Here is a 19,665-nt window from a genome sequence, read left to right on the forward strand (position 1 = left end):
AGTCCATTATCCATTGGTGCAAATCCTCCAGATGCACCTGACTAGCTGCCTATATCAATGAGCAAAAGACGAAGAAAGGAAATACACACAATACGATTTGCTGGTGTAAAAAAATATTACGCACGCACGTTGAAGTTGGTTCATATTCTCTCCCAAAATCACGCACGTAGTAACCAGTTCACATTTTTTCTGTGTGATTGAGCGTATGGGATCAGATGCCTACACAGAGGGGATGGGGGTGTAGCTTATGGGTATGTAAGGGTGTTTGGCATTGTTATGGAATTGTGTGTACTTTTTCCACTGATGAAGAGGGCATGAAGCCCTTGAAACGTTTGGTCTGTATGTGCACTGCAACAAATAGGTTGGAGGTATTTTTTTTACACCAGTTGGAAAGTTAACAGTCTTATTTTGAGTAGCACAGTCCGCAGCACAGTCTTATACCGAGTTGCAGATAGAGTAGCACAGCCAGAAAGGGTTAACAGCACAGTCTTAGCAGGGAAACAACCAGCATTTTAAAACTTAAGTTTGTAGGAGCAGGCAGGCAGCAAGGGAAAACTTTTACAAGTTAGTAACAAACGAAACCCATTCAGTAGCAAGTAAGGTGGATGTGAGGAGAGTGAGGAAGCCAGCAGGGTGTAACGTTCAAGTTAGGTAGGAACCAGTGTGCGACCACTGGATGCAAAGTCTGACTCTTACGGTATAGCAGGAACTCCCAGCCCTTCCCGGTCTTCACCGACGCCCTTTTGGGGCCCCGGAACTTTCCGCTGTGGTCCAAGCTGGGGTCCTGCAAACTTTCAGAGTACAGACAAAAATACGAGGTACCAGCAAGGCGAAGGCAGAATCGTAGTCGGGGTACAGGCAAAAGGTCGAGGCAGGTAGCAAGAATCGTAGTCGGGGTACAGGCAAAGGTCAAAACCGGAAACAACAATCAAAACGCTTGAGCAGGTACTGATGATAACCAGAAGCCAGCTTGGGCAATGAAAGACTGCAGGAAGGGGTTTAAATAGGCAGACTTTGGCGCCAAACAATAAGGAAACGGAAATAACAAAAAACCTACACAAAGATGGCGCCTAAAGCTTCAAGGTGCACAACTGCACATGTCATCGCATCATCGCGCATGCGCAGTAACGCCGCAATGTTTCCTACGAACCCAGAAGTGCGGGCCCTTGCCAGAGCGCGTCTGCCGACCGGCTCAAGCTAAGGTAGGAGAACGCGCCGGACCAGCAGAGCGTCTTACAGTACCCCCCCTTTCAGGAGCACCCACCGGGGGCTCCCAAGATTTCTCAGGAAATTTTCTATGAAAGGACCTAATCAATCGAGGAGCATGAGTATCCTTAGCATTGACCCAAGACCTTTCTTCAGGACCAAAACCCTTCCAATGTAAAAGATATTGAACCTTACCTTACCTTACCTTAAGGATGAGTAGCACAAAATTCATTGTTAAAAACAGGCTTGAGTAGAGAAACATGGAAGGAATCTGAAATAGTCATGTTGGAGGAAAGATCTAATCTGACAGAAACTGGATTAATAACGTCCTTGATAGTGAAGGGGCCAATAAAACATGGATACAGCTTGTGAGACGGTTAATTCAGTTTGATATTTCTTGTAGAGAGCCAAACGGAGTCCCCAACATGAAAGGAAGGACCAGGACAACATTGCTTATCAGCAGCGATCTTCTGAACGGAGGAAGACTTTTGAAGCGCTTGATGAGCAAGTGACCATAAATTGTTAAAGTCCCGGACCATTACCTCTGCAGCAGGAACATCAGATTTAATTAGCTCAGATGGAAAAGCCCTCGGGTGGAAGCCATAAACACAAAAAAAAGGAGAGAATCCTAAGGACTCATGTCTGAAGTTATTGTGAGCAAATTCAGCCCATGGGAGTAATTCAGACCAATTATCCTGGTTAGATGAAATAAAACAACAAAGAAATTGTTCTAAGGATTGATTAGTCCTTTCAGTCTGTCCGTTACTTTGCGGATGATATGCAGAGTAGAAATTTAGTTTGACCTTTAACAATTTACAAAAGGCTCGCCAAAATCTGGAAACAAATTGTACCCCACGATCAGAAACAATACTGGATGGAAAACCATGAAGGCGAAAAATTTCTTTGACATAAATCTTGGCTAGAGCAGAGGCAGATGGTAACTTCTTTAAAGGGATAAAATGAGCCATTTTAGAAAAACGGTCTACCACCACCAGAATAGTAGACATTTCGGACGACTTGGGTAAATCAACAATAAAGTCCATTGCAATATCAGTCCAGGGTTATTTAGGCACAGGAAAAGGTGTCAGTAAGTCACAAGGTAGCAAATGAGGAGTCTTATGCTGTGCTCAAACTGTGCATGAAGATACGAACTGAGAGACATCACACACTAAGGAAGGCCACCAAAAATATCTGCGGACAAGATCCATAGTCTTCTTAGTACTTGGGTGTCCGGCCAACAATGAAGAGTGAGCCCAGTGCAGTACTTGGGGAATCATGGACGGAGAGACAAAGTTCTTATCCCGAGGGCAGGCACAAGCATAGTCATCAGAGAGCGCCACAGGAGCAACAATACGTTCTGGAGCGATTATGGGAGTAGGAGGATTATCAGGGGTTTTAGTGACTAGAAGTGACAGAGACAAGGCATCAGCCTTAATGTTTAAAAAAAATTTAAAAATTAAACCTCGAAAAAAAAGAGCCCATCATGCCTGACGAGGATTGAGTCTCTTTGCATCAGAAATATACAATAAGTTCTTGTGATCAGTCAAAATTGTAACAGGCTCAGAAGATCCTTTAATGAATCTTCTATAAAAATTTGCAAAACCCAAGAATCGTTGGATGGCTTTTAAGCCAACAGGGGGAGGCCACTCAAGGACAGCAGAAACTTTGACAGGATCCATCTTAAAGCCTGAGGAGGAAATGGAAGGAAGTTTCAGGTTTGTGAAAGTCACATTTTTCAATCTTAGCATAAGATTTTGCTCATGTCAAACAAGTACTGCATCGCTTAAGAGAGAACCACTCTTAAGCGATGCAGTACTTGTTTGACATGAGCAATGTGTTCAGGTAAAGATGAAGAGAAAACAAGTATGTCGTCTAGATATACCACCACATAGGAAAAAAGAATATCTCGAAAAATGTCATAATAAAGTCTTGAAAGACAGCAGGTGCGTTGCATAAGCCAAAAGGCATGACTAAGTATTCATAATGGCCGTCACGTGTGTTGAAAGCCGTCTTCCATTCGTCTCCGTGACGAATGCGTATAAGGTTGTAGGCCCCCCGCAGATCTAGCCCCGTTGAGGTGATCAAAAAGCTCTGGTATCAAGGGAAGAGGATATCGGTTTTTAATGGTAATCTTATTCAGGCCCTGGTAATCAATGCATGGTCTTAATCCTCCATCCTTCTTCTGGACAAAAAAAAATCCAGCCCCAGCGGGTGAATTGGATTTTCTAATGAACCCTTTAGACAGATTCTCCTGAATATAGTCTTTCATTGCTTGGGTCTCAGGAATCGAGAGAGGATACGTCCTTCCTCTGGGGGGAACAGAACCAGGGATCAGGTCAACAGGGCAATCATAAGGACGGTGTGGAGGAAGGGTCTCTGCATTTTTCTTTTCAAAAACATCGGCAAAGTCTGAGTAACATGAGGGCAGATGTTTAACAGAGACAGTAGAAAGGGAAAAAGCAAAGTTATCGAGGCAATTTGTACGACAAAATGAACTCCAGACCGTGATGTCTCCAATAGACCAGTCAATGATGGGATTGTGCTTCTGTAACCACAGGAGACCTAGAATAATAGGTGTGGCGGGACACTGAATGGCCAAAAAGGTGATTACCTCAGAGTGTAGTGATCCAAGTCTTAAGCGGAGAGGAGGAGTGGAACAGGTCATGAGGCCAGGAGTTATAGGTCTGCCATCGACAGCCTGAGCAGACAGAGGAACCTTTTGGGGTATCCAAGGAATTTGAGAGGACTTGGCAAAAGACAGGTCAATAAAGTTTCCAGCAGCTCCCGAGTCGAGGAAGGCCTGGCAGGAACAGAACTTGAAATTGGACGAAATGGAGATAGGCACCAATACTCGGGTGCGAAAATTATGGGGGGAAAAACTAGCTTCGCCTAGGGAAGTTTTCCCCAACTGATCTAGGCTCTGGAGTTTCCCTGTTGAGGAAATTGCTTAGGCTTGTTGGGACACGTCTTGACGAAATGACCGATGCTCCCACAATACATACAAAGACCTGCAGACCTTCTACGATTACGTTCCTCAACGGAGAGCCTGGTAGCCCCAAGTTGCATTGGTTCATCCATGGAGGCTGGTATGGAGGCTGGAGAGGGTGCTGAAGAGGAGAATTCTGGAACAAATCTCTGAGGGCGGTTCCTTTGAAGCTGTCTCTCCCTTAAGCGGGTGTCAATATTAATGACAAGAGAAACCAAGTCTTCGAAGAGGGGAGGTAAGTCACGAGCAGCTAGTTCGTCTTTAAGAGAGTCACTGAGACCGTGCCAAAAAGCTGCTACCAAAGCCTCATTATTCCAGGAAGTTTCAGCGGCTAGTTTACGGAAGTCAACGGAGGCAGCACGAGAACCTTGGGTGATTCTCATAAGGCGAGCTGAGGCATTTACCTTTCGACCAGGGGCATCAAAAATCTGTTGAAAAGTGGAAAGGAAAGCAGCCGCATTGTTGACGAGAGGGTCATCTCGTTCCCAAAGAGGAGAAGCCCAAGCAAGGGCCTTGCCAAAGAGCAGAGCAATAATAAAAGCAACCTTGGATTTTTCATTTGGGTAGTGATGAGGAAACAGTTCAAAGTGAATCTTACTTTGGTTCAGAAATCCCCGACAGGTCTCAGGATCACCCCCATAGCACAAGGGAGAGGGAATCTTGGGTTTGGAGAGATGAACAGATGCCGAAGAGGCTGGAGGCGGAGAGGGCGGGAAATCAGGAATTACTTGAGGCAATTGTTGAGGTACCTGTAACGCATCAAGGCGGGTGGTTATGTGCTGTAAAGTCTGCGCAAGGTTCATCTGCTGAGTCTCCTGCTGCTCCAGACATTTCACAAAGGCCTCCAAATGGATTCCAGTGAGGAAGCAGAAGCAGCGGCCTGGGATGGCTCCATGTAGCGGCCCAAGCTAACTGTAACGTTCAAGTTAGGTAGGAACCAGTGTGCGACCACTGGATGCAAAGTCTGACTCTTACAGTATAGCAGGAACTCCCAGCCCTTCCCGGTCTTCACCGACACCCTTTTGGGGCCCCGGAACTTTCCCCTGCGGTCCAAGCTGGTGTCCTGCAAAGTTTCAGAGTACAGAAGAAAATACGAGGTACCGGCAAGGCGAAGGCAGAATCGTAGTCAGGGTACAGACAAAAGGTAGAGGCAGGTAGCAAGAATCGTAGTTGGGGTACAGGCAAAGGTCGAGGCAGGTAGCAAGAATCGTAGTCGGGGTACAGGCAAAGGTCAAGGCAGGTAGCAAGAATCGTAGTCAGGGTACAGGCAAAGGTCGAGGCAGGTAGCAAGAATCGTAGTCGGGGTACAGGCAAAAGTCGAGGCAGGTAGCAAGAATCGTAGTCGGGGTACAGGCAAAGGTCGAGGCAGGTAGCAAGAATCGTAGTCGGGGTACAGGCAAAGGTCAAAAAAGGAAACAACAATGAAAACGCTTGAGCAGGTACTGATAATTAGGGATGTAGCGAACTGTTCGCCAGCGAACTAATTCGCGTGAACATCGGGTATTTTCCGCGTATGTTCGTAATTTGGGTTCGCCTTAGCTGGCGCCAAATTTTGACATCTCACCACAGACCAGCAGATACATGGCTGCCAATCAGGCAGCTCTCCCTCCTGGACCACCCCCCCCCTGGATCACTCCCTTCCATATATAAACCGAAGCCCAGCAGCCATTTTACATTCTGCCTGTGTGTGTTTGAAGAGATAGCGTAGGGAGAGCAGCTGGGATTTGAGGGAGAGTTTAGGTAGCTTTGCTGAGTCTGATGACTAGTGATCTACTTTCTACTGCTCTCAGGGCCGGATTTAACTTTCCGGCGCCCCGAGGCCGCCCCCCGCAAGAGTGCGCATGCGCAGTCGCGGCGGCGCCCTCTTCCTCCAGTGCGCATGCGCGATCATGCGCAAACGCACCTTTAAACTCCCATACGGAGCAGTGGGGAGAGGTCCCGACTGCTCCGTATGGGAGCCAAATTTAAAAAAACTGTTGCGGCGGGGCGGCATGCCGCCCCTAAACTTGTGCCGCCCTAGGCCCGGGCCTTTGTGGCCTTTCCACAAATCCGGGCCTGACTGCTCTGTATTAGCAGCACATAGGGAGAGAGCTGTCCAAGTGTGCAGGGATTTGAGGGAGAGTTTAGGTAGCTTTGCTGAGTCTGACTAGTGATCTACTTTCTACTGCTCTGTATTAGCAGCACATAGGGAGAGAGCTGTCCAAGTGTGCAGGGATTTGAGGGAGAGTTTAGGTAGCTTTGCCGAGCCTGACTAGTGATCTACTTTCTACTGCTCTGTATGTAGCTGCTGTGGGCAGGCAGCTGTCCTGTGCTGATCATCTGCTGTAACCCAATAGTCCTTGTAAGGACTGCTTTTATTTTCTGATTACTGATACTCTAGTGTTCTTTTCATTGTGTACTGCAGCTCCGTCTGTGTTGGAGACAGGTGTGCTGCTCATAGTAGTGCAGCAGCACCAACCACACATTCACATCATCCTTTTTTTTTGTATTTTTTTACTTTGCTACTGTAATTTATAGAGCCCAGTGCTATTAGTCTAGCTATGTTGGGGACTGGTGTGCTGCTCCTAGTAGTTCACCACCAGCACCAACCAGAGATCACTTTTGTTTTATTATTATTATTTTTTTTTAATCTTATTATTTAGATATTAGATATATATATATTAGATATATATATATTAGATATAGATATTTATTAAGACACTCCCTCTAAAAATAACAATAATCATTCCGTGTCCAGAAACATCACCCACCTGAGTGACGTTTTTCCACCAGCAATACTATATCCACTACTGTATACTTTGCCATTGCAGGCCTTGTTGCCAGTGTCTTCTTCAACCAAGTGCCCTCTAGCTGTGTGAGCTTTTTCACATTCTGTCTAAAAATAACAATAATAATTCCGTGTCCAGAAACATCACCCACCTGAGTGATGTTTTTCCACCAGCAATACTATATCCACTACTGTATACTTTGCCATTGCAGGCCTTGTTGCCAGTATCTTCTTCAACCAAGTGCCCTCTAGCTGTGTGAGCTTTTTCACATTCTGTCTAAATAACAATAATAATTCCGTGTCCAGAAACATCACCCAAGTTGTTGTTGTTTTGTAAAAATAAAAAAAATGCCAGGCAAAGGCAGGCCGCCACGCAGAGGCACTAGGGGCCGTGCTGCTATGATATCCTGTGGCCCTAGGAAATTGACCAGTGTTCCGAAGGCACTTACCCTGAACTCCAAAAATGCTGAAGAGGTAGTTGACTGGCTTACACAGCACACCCCATCCTCTACCGTTTCTAACTTTGCCACAACATCCTCATCCTCCTCTGCTATGGGCACCCCACGTACCACTTCCTCCACCACCGCCGCCCCTTCTTCACTGGATGAGTCAGAGGAGTTGTTTTCACATGAGTTTGTTGAACTGAGTGATGCGCAACCATTATTGCCAGAAGGAGATGAGAACGTTACACCAGATCATAATTTAGGCAGGCAACACAACAGAGATGGACATAAGGTGTGATGAGGTCCCCGCTGCTGCTGTCTTCTGTGAGCTGTCAGAAGAAATTGATGCATCTGAGGAAAATGATGATGAGGAGATTGATGTTTTGTGGGTGCCCAGAAGAAGAGAGCAAGCGGAGGATAGTTCAGATGGAGAGTCAGAGAGGCAGGAGGAGAATAAGACTTAGAAGAAGCAGGGATAGCTCGCAGGGAACAGTAGGGCAACAACATGAATCGGCACCTGTGGTCAGCCAGCCAACGCACCCGCCAACTTCTACTGTTACCACTAGAAAGCCCGCATCAAAAGGCTCAGCAGTGCGGCATTTTTTTAATGTGTGTGCCTCTGACAAAAGCGCTGTAATTTGCAATGAGTGCAGTCAGAAACTGAGTCTTGGGAAGCCCAACACCCACTTAGGTACAACTGCTATGCGAAGGCACATGAACGTCAAACACAAAGCACTATGGGAGCAACACCTCGCAGCCAAACTCTAAGCCACCCTCCTTCTGCTTCAGCATCTTACTGCTCTACCTCTGCTGTCCTTGACCTGTCTCAACCACCCTCCACTCCGCCTTCCACCTTGACCACCAGTTCCTGCTCATCTGCCCCCAGCCAAGTTTCTGCGAGGGCCATGTTTGAGCGTAAGAAACCAATGCCTCCGAGTCATCCCCTTGCCCGGCGTCTGACAGCTGGATTGTCTGCACTCTTAGCCCGCCAGCTTTTACCATACCAGCTGGTGGACTCTGAGGCCTTCCACAAATTTGTAGCAATTGGAAGGTACCCAGCCACAATTTTTTTTCACAGAAGGGAATACCACACCTGTACCAGCATGTGCAGAGCCAAGTCACCGCATCTCTGTCATTTAGTGTTGGGGCAAAGGTCCATATGACTGACACATGGTCCTCACAGCATGGTCGTCTTTTGACGAGGTCACAAATATGGTTAGTCACACCGAAGGCACCATCAGCAACCTAATACCCTTTGCTTTTTTTCTTGAGCGTGCCGTGCAACGAGTGACAGATGAGGCCATAGACCAGCGTGACCAGGAGCATGAAGAGATGGATGACGACGTAGTCCTTGATAACGAGGAAGGGGAGATGGATACCTCTGCATCCAACCTTGTGAGAATGGGGTCTTTCATGCTGTCATGCCTGTTGAAGGACCCCCATATCAAGAGGCTTAAGGAGAAGGACCTGTACTGGGTGGCAACGCTACTAGACCCTCGTTACAAGCATAAAGTGGCAGAAATGTTACCAACGTACCACAAGTCCGAAAGGATGCTGCATTTCCAAACCAGCCTGCAAAACATGTTGTACCATGCTTTTAAGGGTGATGTCCCACGAGCACACCTGCAAGGACAATGCACTTTGGCCACTCTGTAACGTCAGACATGCAAAGTTTTTTCAGTCCAAGGCAGCGCCAGGACCCTTCTGGATCCACCCTCAGAGATGCCTCGACCGGCAGGTAGCGGACTACGTGGCATTAACTGCAGATATCGACACTCTGAGGAGCGATGAACCCCTGGACTACTGGGTGCGCAGGCTTGATCTGTGGCCAGAGCTGTCACAATTTGCCATAAACCTGTTGTCTTGCCCCGCCTCAAGTGTCCTCTCAGAAATGACCTTCAGTGCAGCAGGAGGGATTGTAACTGAGAAGAGAACTCACCTAGGTCACAAAAGTGTGGATTACCTGACCTTTATTAAAATGAATGAGGCATGGATCTCGGAGGGTTACTGCACGCCGGAAGACTTGTTCTGACTGCCCATGCAGCTGTCCTTCTCTGCACGCCGCATGACTCCACACACAGCTGTCCTTTAGCATCCTCCTCCGCCACCGTACAAACTAGGGTGCAAATCCTACTGGTTTGAGGCATGGATCTCAGAGGGTTACTGCACGCCGGAAGACTTGTTCTGACTCCCCATGCATCTGTCCTTCTCTGCACGCTGCATGACTCCACACACAGCTGTCCTTTAGCGTCCGCCTCCGCCACCGTACAAACTAGGGTGCAAATCCTACTGGTTTCATTTTAAGCCAAACTTTTTGGACAGGTAAATCCTGAGTTTTTCTGTCCTCTGTGCTTGGTACGCTATCTTAGTTTTTTTAAAGGTTCTGCCTTGGGAATGGTTGTGATATCATTTATCTAACATATTTTTTCTGTGCTTGGTACGCTATCTTAGTTTTTTTAAAGGTTCTGCCTGGGGAATGGTTGTGATATCATTTATCTAACATATTTTTTCTGTCCTCTGGGCTTCAGTGGCTGCGACAACAAAAAAACAAACTTTTTCAACATTTATCTAACATATTTTTTCTGTCCTCTGTGCTTCAGTGGCTGCGACAAAAAAAACCATAATTTTTCAGGAATGTACACATTCCTGATTTTTCAGAGTTCTGCAACAGCGGCAAAATCGTATTTTTTATGGTCACCACAGGTGATCAATAAAGTAGGACAAAACGGGGCCCACACTGCAGAATCAGTGTTTTTTGGTTCACTTCACTGTACATTGAATTACCTCTGCCTGACCGTGCACGTGCGCACAAGCACGGTGACTGCTAAACACACCACTACAGAAATATTCCCACCGACAGGACGAACGTCCTGGAGGTGACAAGCAACTAGTAAAAACTATTATTCGCTCACTTGACGATATCATTAAAGCTTTTTGCATTTTTTTTCGTTGCAGTAAACGTGGCGTTTTGTCTTTGCGTTTGAACCGGCCGTAACCTTTACACGACTTGATTGGCATGTAGACGCCGGACGTTTTAAAGCAGTTTATTACACAAGTTTAGGAATGTAGTGTGATTTGTGGCCTTTACAGCACAAAACGCAACGCTGTGTCAACAACGTATTTTTGAGAGACATTTTTGCCCTTGATCCCCTTCCGGCATGTCACTGTCCAGGTCGTGGCACCCTTTAAACAACTTTAAAATCAGTTTTCTGGCCAGAAATGGCTTTTCTAGGTTTTAAAGTTCGCCTTCCCATTGAAGTCTATGGGGTTCGCAAAGTTCGCGAACGTTCGCACTTTTTGGCGGAAGTTCAAGAACGGGTTCGCGAACTTTTTTTGTGAGGTTCGCTACATCTCTACTGATAATAACCAGAAGCCAGCTTGGGCAATGAAAGACTGAAGGAAGGGGTCTAAATAGGCAGACTTTGGCGCCAAACAATAAGGAAACGGAAATAACAAAAAACCTACACAAAGATGGCGCCTAAAGCTTCAAGGCGCGCAACTGCACATGTCAGCACGCCATCCCGCATGCGCAGTAATGCCGCAACGTTTCCTACGAACCTGGAAGTGCGGGCCCTTGCCAGAGCGATTCTGCTGGCCGGCACGAGCTAAGGTAGGAGAACGCGCCGGGCCGGCAGAGCGCCTTACACAGGGATGAAGAAAGAAGCGTAGTCCAAGGAATGTGCCAAGTCAAGCCAGGAATCAGTTCCCACAAGCGAAGTACCTAAGAGGGAAACCGAAAGCTGAAAGTCCAAGAAGAAAAGCCGAAATCTTTACCAGCCGAAGAATCAAGCAGCAGAGCCTAGTCTTAAACGCCAAACAATCACTGTGCAACATATTGCACATGCGCGTCCCCTTTAACCCCTGAAGGAGGAAGTCTTAAACTCCAAAACAGAGTACCTTACAGTAATCAACAACCTCTTTGCTCAGGTTGTTGTCCTGGTTCCAAAAGAAGGGCAATACAACCCTACAGTCTTCTCTCGCTAAAAAACAACAAAACATTTGTTGGATGTCAGCAGTGACTGCAAAGGATTCTTTCTAAATCTTATAAAGATTCCCAGCAGGCTTTTGTTCATGTCTGGCCCCAAAAGCAGGGCAGGCCTCTCTGTAAATAAAGCTTTCCATTAACTTTTACTCACAAACTAGAAGGCAGAATCCAATATGTTTTCTCCATGCCAAGTGTCTTTAAGGTCTGTATGCTACTCATATTACCTTATCAAAGTAGTCCGGTGAGAGGGCACGTTTTCCTAGTTTCCCTGGTATGTAGTACTGTGGCAGAAGAATCTGTTCTGGGATAAAAAAATTTGGGTTATAGTTCAGCACAAATACTCAGAAATATACAGCTGCAGATTCCAGGTGTCTGTGAATCTGCTGCAAACCAAAAGGTAATAATGGCCAGCTAGATCTGAAATTCATCACGGAACTTCTGCCGTGTGAGGTAATATAGCCCCATTGTATTTTGACACAGGAGTTACATAGTAAGTTGGGTTGAAAAAAGACATACGTCCATCATGTTCAACCATAATGCCTATATATAACCTGCCTAACTACAAGTTGATCCAGAGGAAGGCAAAAAACCCCATCTGAAGCCTCTCTAATTTGCCGCAGAGGGGAAAAAATTCCTTCCTGACTCCAAGATGGCAATCGGACCAGTCCCTGGATCAACTTGTACTAAGAGCTATCTCCCATAACCCTGTATACATAACATATTTCATTGCTGTATCTCAGAACGTCTTAGATTTATCCACTGCTGCCTCAGGAAAAATAACTTTTAAGCAACAAGAAATATGTTGGTAAGTAAATTTAGCCTTCTTTGAAGAATTTTTCAGTTGAACTAGTTAGATTGCTATGAAAATGTTCCACACCCAGCCGCAGATATGTCAAGCAAAAATAGATGCAGTTGTTGCACACATTTACTCAAGTTATGATTATCTGCTCCCCCAATTATGAGCCTCAACCATCATTGCACCCATCTAGTCTGGTCAGATGAATAGTGTAAGTGCACCTTGTATGTCTTGAAGGTAGCATTAATTCCAGGGCTCCCACTGTGGGCTGCATCAATGGGTGCATTGCTGAAAATAACAGAATCCCCACTTTGAAAATTTTCAGTGCAGTTGTGTCCTATTAATCATAAAGCACCAGTGCAATTGTACACCAAGGGAAATGTCATAATTGCAGCAGAATTATAGACACTGCAAATCTTCCAAAATTGCACATTGCATTTGTAAATAAACCCTTATATTATCTATGATCTATCTCTTTCTGTCTTGCCATCAGCGCACCTTCAAAATCTAAAACAACCACAGAGAAAACTGTGCTTTACATAGATGTGGTTGCCAAAGGTTAAAGGACAACTAGGGCAATGAAAGACTGAAGGAAGGGGTTTAAATAGGCAGACTTTGGCGCCAAACAATAAGGAAACGGAAATAACAAAAAACCTACACAAAGATGGCGCCTAAAGCTTCAAGGCGCGCAACTGCACATGTCAGCGCGCCATCGCGCATGCGCAGTAATGCCGCAACGTTTCCTACGAACCTGGAAGTGCGGGCCCTTGCCAGAGCGCGTCTGCCGGCCGGCACGAGCTAAGGTAGGAGAATGCGCCGGACCGGCAGAGCGCCTTACACAGGGATGAAGAAAGAAGCGTAGTCCAAGGAATGTGCCAAGTCAAGCCAGGAATCAGTCCCAACAAGCGAAGTACCTAAGAGGGAAACCGAAAGCTGAAAGTCCAAGAAGAAAAGCCGAAATCTTTACCAGCCGAAGAATCAAGCAGCAGAGCCTAGTCTGAAACACCAAACAATCACTGTGCAACATATTGCACATGCGCGTCCCCTTTAACCCCTGAAGGAGGAAGTCTTAAACTCCAAAACAGAGTACCTTACAGTAATCAACAACCTCTTTGCTCAGGTTGTTGTCCTGGTTCCAAAAGAAGGGCAATACAACCCTACAGTCTTCTCTCGCTAAAAAACAACAAAACATTGAAGCCTCTCTAATTTGCGGCAGAGGGGAAAAAATTCCTTCCTGACTCCAAGATGGCAATCGGACCAGTCCCTGGATCAACTTGTACTAAGAGCTATCTCCCATAACCCTGTATACATAACATATTTCATTGCTGTATCTCAGAACGTCTTAGATTTATCCACTGCTGCCTCAGGAAAAATAACTTTTTAGCAACAAGAAATATGTTGGTAAGTAAATTTAGCCTTCTTTGAAGAATTTTTCAGTTGAACTAGTTAGATTGCTATGAAAATGTTCCACACCCAGCCGCAGATATGTCAAGCAAAAATAGATGCAGTTGTTGCACACATTCACTCAAGTTATGATTATCTGCTCCCCCAATTATGAGCCTCAACCATCATTGCACCCATCTAGTCTGGTCAGATGAATAGTGTAAGTGCACCTTGTATGTCTTGAAGGTAGCATTAATTCCAGGGCTCCCACTGTGGGCTGCATCAATGGGTGCATTGCTGAAAATAACAGAATCCACACTTTGAAAATTTTCAGTGCAGTTGTGTCCTATTAATCATAAAGCACCAGTGCAATTGTACACCAAGGGAAATGTCATAATTGCAGCAGAATTATAGACACTGCAAATCTTCCAAAATTGCACATTGCATTTGTAAATAAACCCTTATATTATCTATGATCTATCTCTTTCTGTCTTGCCATCAGCACACCTTCAAAATCTAAAACAACCACAGAGAAAACTGTGCTTTACATAGATGTGGTTGCCAAAGGTTAAAGGACAACTAAAGCAAAGGGTCAAGCAATCATAGTGCCCTTAAAATAAAGGTTGGTAATGTAAAAATATTCTCATTGCAAAAATATATGCCTCTGAGCAAACAAATTTGCCTTGGTGCAAATTTAATATAGCTTTTGCTAACACTGAAACTGTTTAGCAACCTCTTACAACCAGTGGTTCTTAAAACCAGTGGAACAATTTATTTAACATCTCATACAATCTCATTTGAAGGGTATGTGCTCAATTGATAATGTGAAACCTTATCACCAGTGCCAATAGGCCATTACACACACACATCCTATGGAGCTGTTGCAAACCCTGAGGTAGTAAAGCCCTCCTCTTGGTGACCAATCTCAACTACTAGGAGAAGCCCATAGATGCAAATTACTCCATGAATCTATTTAGTCCTGAGCCTAAACCCTTGGGTCCCTTAACAGCATTGATACTACAGGGTATTAATCCTCAGAAATCTCATCGGAGCATTGGCTGCTCACTAACCTGAACCTATCTTTCACTCTGAAAATGACTATTACAGAATCTGACCTGATCTTTTATACTGGGCCTACTTCTGTGCAGGCCCTCTGGAGCACACCTCACCTCTTTCAGCGAGTGTGGTAACCAAAAGAGAGAGAACAACCTTTGACTTTCCCTTTTGTCATCTCTGGAGAAACCTGACACTCTGTCACTATGGGAACTACTCCCTTCAGGATCAAGCCTAGCTGGTTAACTCAATCATAGGGGATAAAGAACTAAAGGTTTGAAAAACCCTTTACTTTCCTACATTGAGATCAGGGCCATCCAACTGTCATGTCAGGCCTGTAAAGAGACCATGTTGCACATGTTACAGTGGTCAATTGCACTGTGTGCAGAGATGGACCCATGATTTAAATGAAAGCTGTCCATAATGTACTGAAGTAAAAGTGAGATTCTATAGGAGTGTATTTATTATGCTGTGTAAAACGAGGAGCAAAGCATTAGCTGCCCAGGGCAACCAATCAGCAACTAGATTTCAACTGTTAAAAAACCAAAGCATCCAATTGGCTGCAATGAGCAACATCATCAGCTATGTTCCACTCCCCCTTTTACACACCACGATAAATACACCCCTCTGTGTTTCCATTTGGTAACTGTTAAAATAGTCATATCAAAATTATTGTTGTGATAATCACAGTTATAAATGTTTCAAGCCGTTTCAAAATACTAAATGAGTATTTAAAAAATGAGTTTCTTGTGTTTGCTTAAAATACATTCTTGGTCCTCCTAAATAAATGAATTTGTCCAGGTCATAAGTGGTGAACACATTTTGGTGAGCTCTAGCTTCAGGAAAATGTTAGCGTTCTTTATAAAAAGGACAAAAGAAGGAGAAAAATTAGCAATGTTGCATCGAAGTTGTTCTTGAACAAACCATCTCTGTCAAAGCTGCAATTTTATCAACACGGGAAGTTGAAAAGGATTGGCATACTCTACAGACTTTTGATTGATTTTACAGCTTTAATGCTTTAGAAACAGGGCCTTCAGTTTGCCATCCTTGACCTCCCCATTCACATCTCTCATTCACCACAATATGGCATTGTCGAGCAGATATTCCATGTATGCTATCTTTAACAATCCACACAAGCAAAAGAGCTAAGGAACAGGAGAAATAGGTGCTCTCTGAATAGATTATAACTATAAAGATAGATGACTTCTGATCACTTGACAGAGTGCAAGAGAAAAACTTATGTGATGTTTATATGTGACTACACAATGCTAGTTTAAAAGGGAACTATTGCAAACATTAAAATGTAATGTAAAAGCTAAATTGCTGGCAACCTATTAATTAGTTATATGGTTATACATGGTACATGGCAAGAATTGCTATTTGAATAACACTGCATGTTTTTGCATCCCTAGGTAGGCCCTGTTGGCAGTACCTATGTTCTCTTAAATGTTTTGTTAATAACAATATCAAAGGATAGGCTTGTTTTATGCAATATCAAGGATTAATCTTGTATTTGATTTATGAATGGACCATAGTAGATTTACAAAAGGACACTAATGGACACTAACCGTCACTTTAAGAAGAAAGGCTGTTGTTTCACAAACAAGTATTTTGATTCTGATATTGGTCATACTTACCAAAGGACTGTAATGGATTCACTAAGGACACTGACCATCACTTTAAGAAGGAGGGTTGGGGAAAGGTTTTTTTGTTTCACATGAAGGTATTTAATCCCACAATGCTTTGTATTTGCACACTTGAGAAAGGGCTCTGCCCGAAACAGGTAGTGTGCTGACACTGCTATTAAACTCACTGCAGTTTTCAATTGCTGCCTGGAGCTGTTTGATTCCTTTTTGCTTTTTGATCTTATGATATACTGTTCTGGGGAAAGTAGTAATGTAAATGTCTCTATTAAATGTCTCTGAGTATATTAGAGGGAAAATGGCTGCTGGGTGAAAGCTGCTGTTCGTTTTAGGAAAATGTGATGGTGCCGGCAAACAGAGGGGATATATGCAGTACACATGATGCCATTTGGGTGGGGGTGATGTGCCCAAATTATATAGATGGTAGAAAAATGTAGGCTTTACATGTCCTTTAAAAATAGTAAATAGGAAGCGGAGCACAGGAAAACTTGTTAATAAAAACATGTATTTTGTTCCATCATCTAAAAACAGATCAAAGCGTCCTCACCTTCTGGCTTAACACGTTTCGTGGCTATATTCGTGACCCCCCCCTTGGATATTTAAATAGATACAACACACACACCTAATCAATTGCCAATTAACCCCATAAGTGAAACCCAAAAAGAGTGTGTATATAAAAGCATGAAAGGAACCGTACAGAAATGCAAATTCATATGGAAACCTAAATCCCCCATAGTCATAACTATGGTTAAGTCATCAAGGAGAGGATCCAAAATAGGAACAAAAAACATAAAATAAATCAATAATTACAACAATAATCATATTTATACAAAACCATTTAACACAATATATTATACAATGAATCCAAAATTACATTATTATCATGCTTCTCCATCGCATGGAGGATGGAGAAGCATGATAATAATGGCAGAGTGACATTCCAGATTATAGATAAACCCAGGGCAAGTGTCAGGGGAGGAGACATAGACAAAAGGCTCTCAGAGAGAGAGGTATATTAGATTTACAAGTTGAAGACAACGGAGCAACATGGGGGTCTTAACAGAGAGTGGGAGTTATCATGTTATTGTTAATATTGATGGAATTTTTCCCGTTTAAGCTTATGTGCATTTGGGTCCTGGCTAGGCACTACAGTATAATGGCCATATTTGTAATTTTGGAACAATTTTGAATGATTCATTGTATAATATATTGTGTTAAATGGTTTTGTAAAAGTATGATTATTGTTGTAATTATTGATTTATTTTATGTTTTTTGTTCCTATTTTGGATCCTCTCCTTGATGACTTAACCATAGTTATGGCTATGGGGGATTTAGGTTTCCATATGAATTTGTATTTCTGTATTGATTGAGTGATGATTTTAACTCTTTTAGTGCCACAGAGATCTGTGGCAAAATGATCCAAAGGGTTACTGCTTGTAGATTCTACCATCTATAGCTCTTCTGGGGGCAGAAGTGTATAACCAGATTTTACAGCCAGTCATTTGTGTCTTATCTGTTACACCAGTTGCCCCTAAAAAAAGTTCATTTTCCAGTAAAATTGGAATTTTGACAAAAAAATCAGAAACATTAAAATAAATTATATTTTGGTAAAGTTTTGCAGTTTGCTAGATTGGAGTCAAACAATATAATTACACATGTTGAAAGTTAGGCTGCATTTTTTATACCAAAAAACTATCTCTGTCTGTTAAGGGCACTTATGCACATTAAACGCTGGCAGTGTATAATGTTTACAGTAGACAATATGTTAGTGGTGAATGTATATATGCACAAGGTGCATAATATTATATATCTGGGATTGTTTTGGTATTGCATACTCGAAGATATAGGGTCTTTCAAGGAATGCATTTCTCTTAGAGAGAAATTTGTTTGATATATTTTTCTTTATTATTAATAAATGTCAGTATTCAGAATCATATGTTGGAATTTTATGGTGGAATTTTACATTCCACATAGGAAGGCCCCTAAAACAAAAGGTCACATACCCCATATTTAATAAAAGGCACTAAGTTTGCCTAGAAGTAGCTCATTGCAACCAATAAGAGGTTTTTTTTTTTTTTAAAAAAAGGTGACCAGTAAATGCTAATTGTTTGTTATGGGATACTGCTCATAACAGCCAGCTGCTGTTTGAACAATTAAATCACATATTTGACTTGTTGCCATGGGTTACTGCTCAAGTGCAAATTTGCCCAGTGTTATAAATGAGCCCCAGAGCCTTTTATTACATAACCCCATATGTTAAAAATAATAAGCTGCCCTTTAACATTTAATAAAGTACAAAATGGACAGCAACTTAACAGGCTAAATGCAACATTTGGTACAGCCTATAGTTTTACAGTAAAACCCCCATTTTATATTTTTCAGGGGACCAGGAAAATCATGTTAAATCTGGGAAAATCTAAAATCAGGGAAGTGTGTTAAAACAACTTATTCTTTAGGGGATTTTAGCACACAAGTCATTTTTACTTTGACATACATTATTTACTGTGCTAACACCCAGGATTACGCAGTGCAGCATTAATGTTATACTATAGGACTGTATGTGTAATATCTCTCTGACAATCATATGCCAAATCTCAAGCAAAAAGATTTGTACATGACTGTATGAGGAGCAAACTAGTTGGAACTGACAAATTAATTATAGCTTAATAATTCCTTATAGCGTAATACTTTCTTAGCTCCTCTGCTTCACACTGTCCCTATAGCACACAGAAGCACTCCTTTCCCTATCTTCTTACCAATAAATTACTGATACTAATATACTGATTAAAAAGGCTACATAATGATAGTTAGACATATAGTACATAAACAAATCAATATGACACCCTATTAACTAAACTGTCTCTAAACAAAAAAAAAAAACACATTATACTTACAGTGCTTCAAAAAGAGAAATCAAGTTTCTGCTTCTTTAGTCCATGTAATATTGTCCGTAACACAATTTCATCTTACAATTTTTAATTTAATGGAAAATCTGGAAAAAATTGGCTGCTGAAATATCTATTGCAGTGTTCACTCAGATGTTAATTCCTTCTTGTATGTCTGGATTTACACTGACGTTATAAAATAACTTGCTTCTTTTCTGTCTCAATGTCTTTTATAGCTAGCTGCACAAACAGGTTTCTTTTTAACAGTGGGCTGGTGTAAGCACAGAGAACATATTCAATTTACATATTTGTTTTCTTAGTAAGCGCGAAATAGCAGCACAGGGCTATTAGTACTAATCTTATGCTATCTATACCTGTACTGCTGTTATCTTTTAAGCATAACCTTATGGACGAAAATAAGGGTGGGGACATAAGTGGGAAACGGGAAAGGTTGAGAAAAGGGACACTGGGCTAAAGAGGTAGAAGGAACTGGAAAAGGGAAAAGAAGGTTGATTAAC

At 43.0% G+C, this 19,665-nt stretch overlaps 1 protein-coding gene across 2 annotated transcripts in view; it reads right to left on the reverse strand.

Annotated features, from left to right (window-relative positions):
• nxpe4 (neurexophilin and PC-esterase domain family member 4) overlaps window positions 1–19,456 on the reverse strand; it is a 49,530-nt gene extending 30,074 nt beyond the window's left edge. The window contains exons 1-2 of one of the 2 annotated variants that reach the window (XM_018096018.2): window positions 19,157–19,456; window positions 11,612–11,688 (exon numbers count right to left, since the gene is read on the reverse strand). The gene's annotated coding sequence lies outside the window, so the exon portion shown is untranslated. The remainder of the gene's footprint in view (window positions 1–11,611; window positions 11,689–19,156) is intronic. The other variant, XM_031906096.1, reaches the window with a different exon arrangement.
• Window positions 19,457–19,665: the final 209 nt, after the last annotated feature.

This window comes from Xenopus tropicalis, chromosome 7, assembly GCF_000004195.4.
Source record: "Xenopus tropicalis strain Nigerian chromosome 7, UCB_Xtro_10.0, whole genome shotgun sequence".
Lineage (NCBI taxonomy): Eukaryota > Metazoa > Chordata > Amphibia > Anura > Pipidae > Xenopus > Xenopus tropicalis.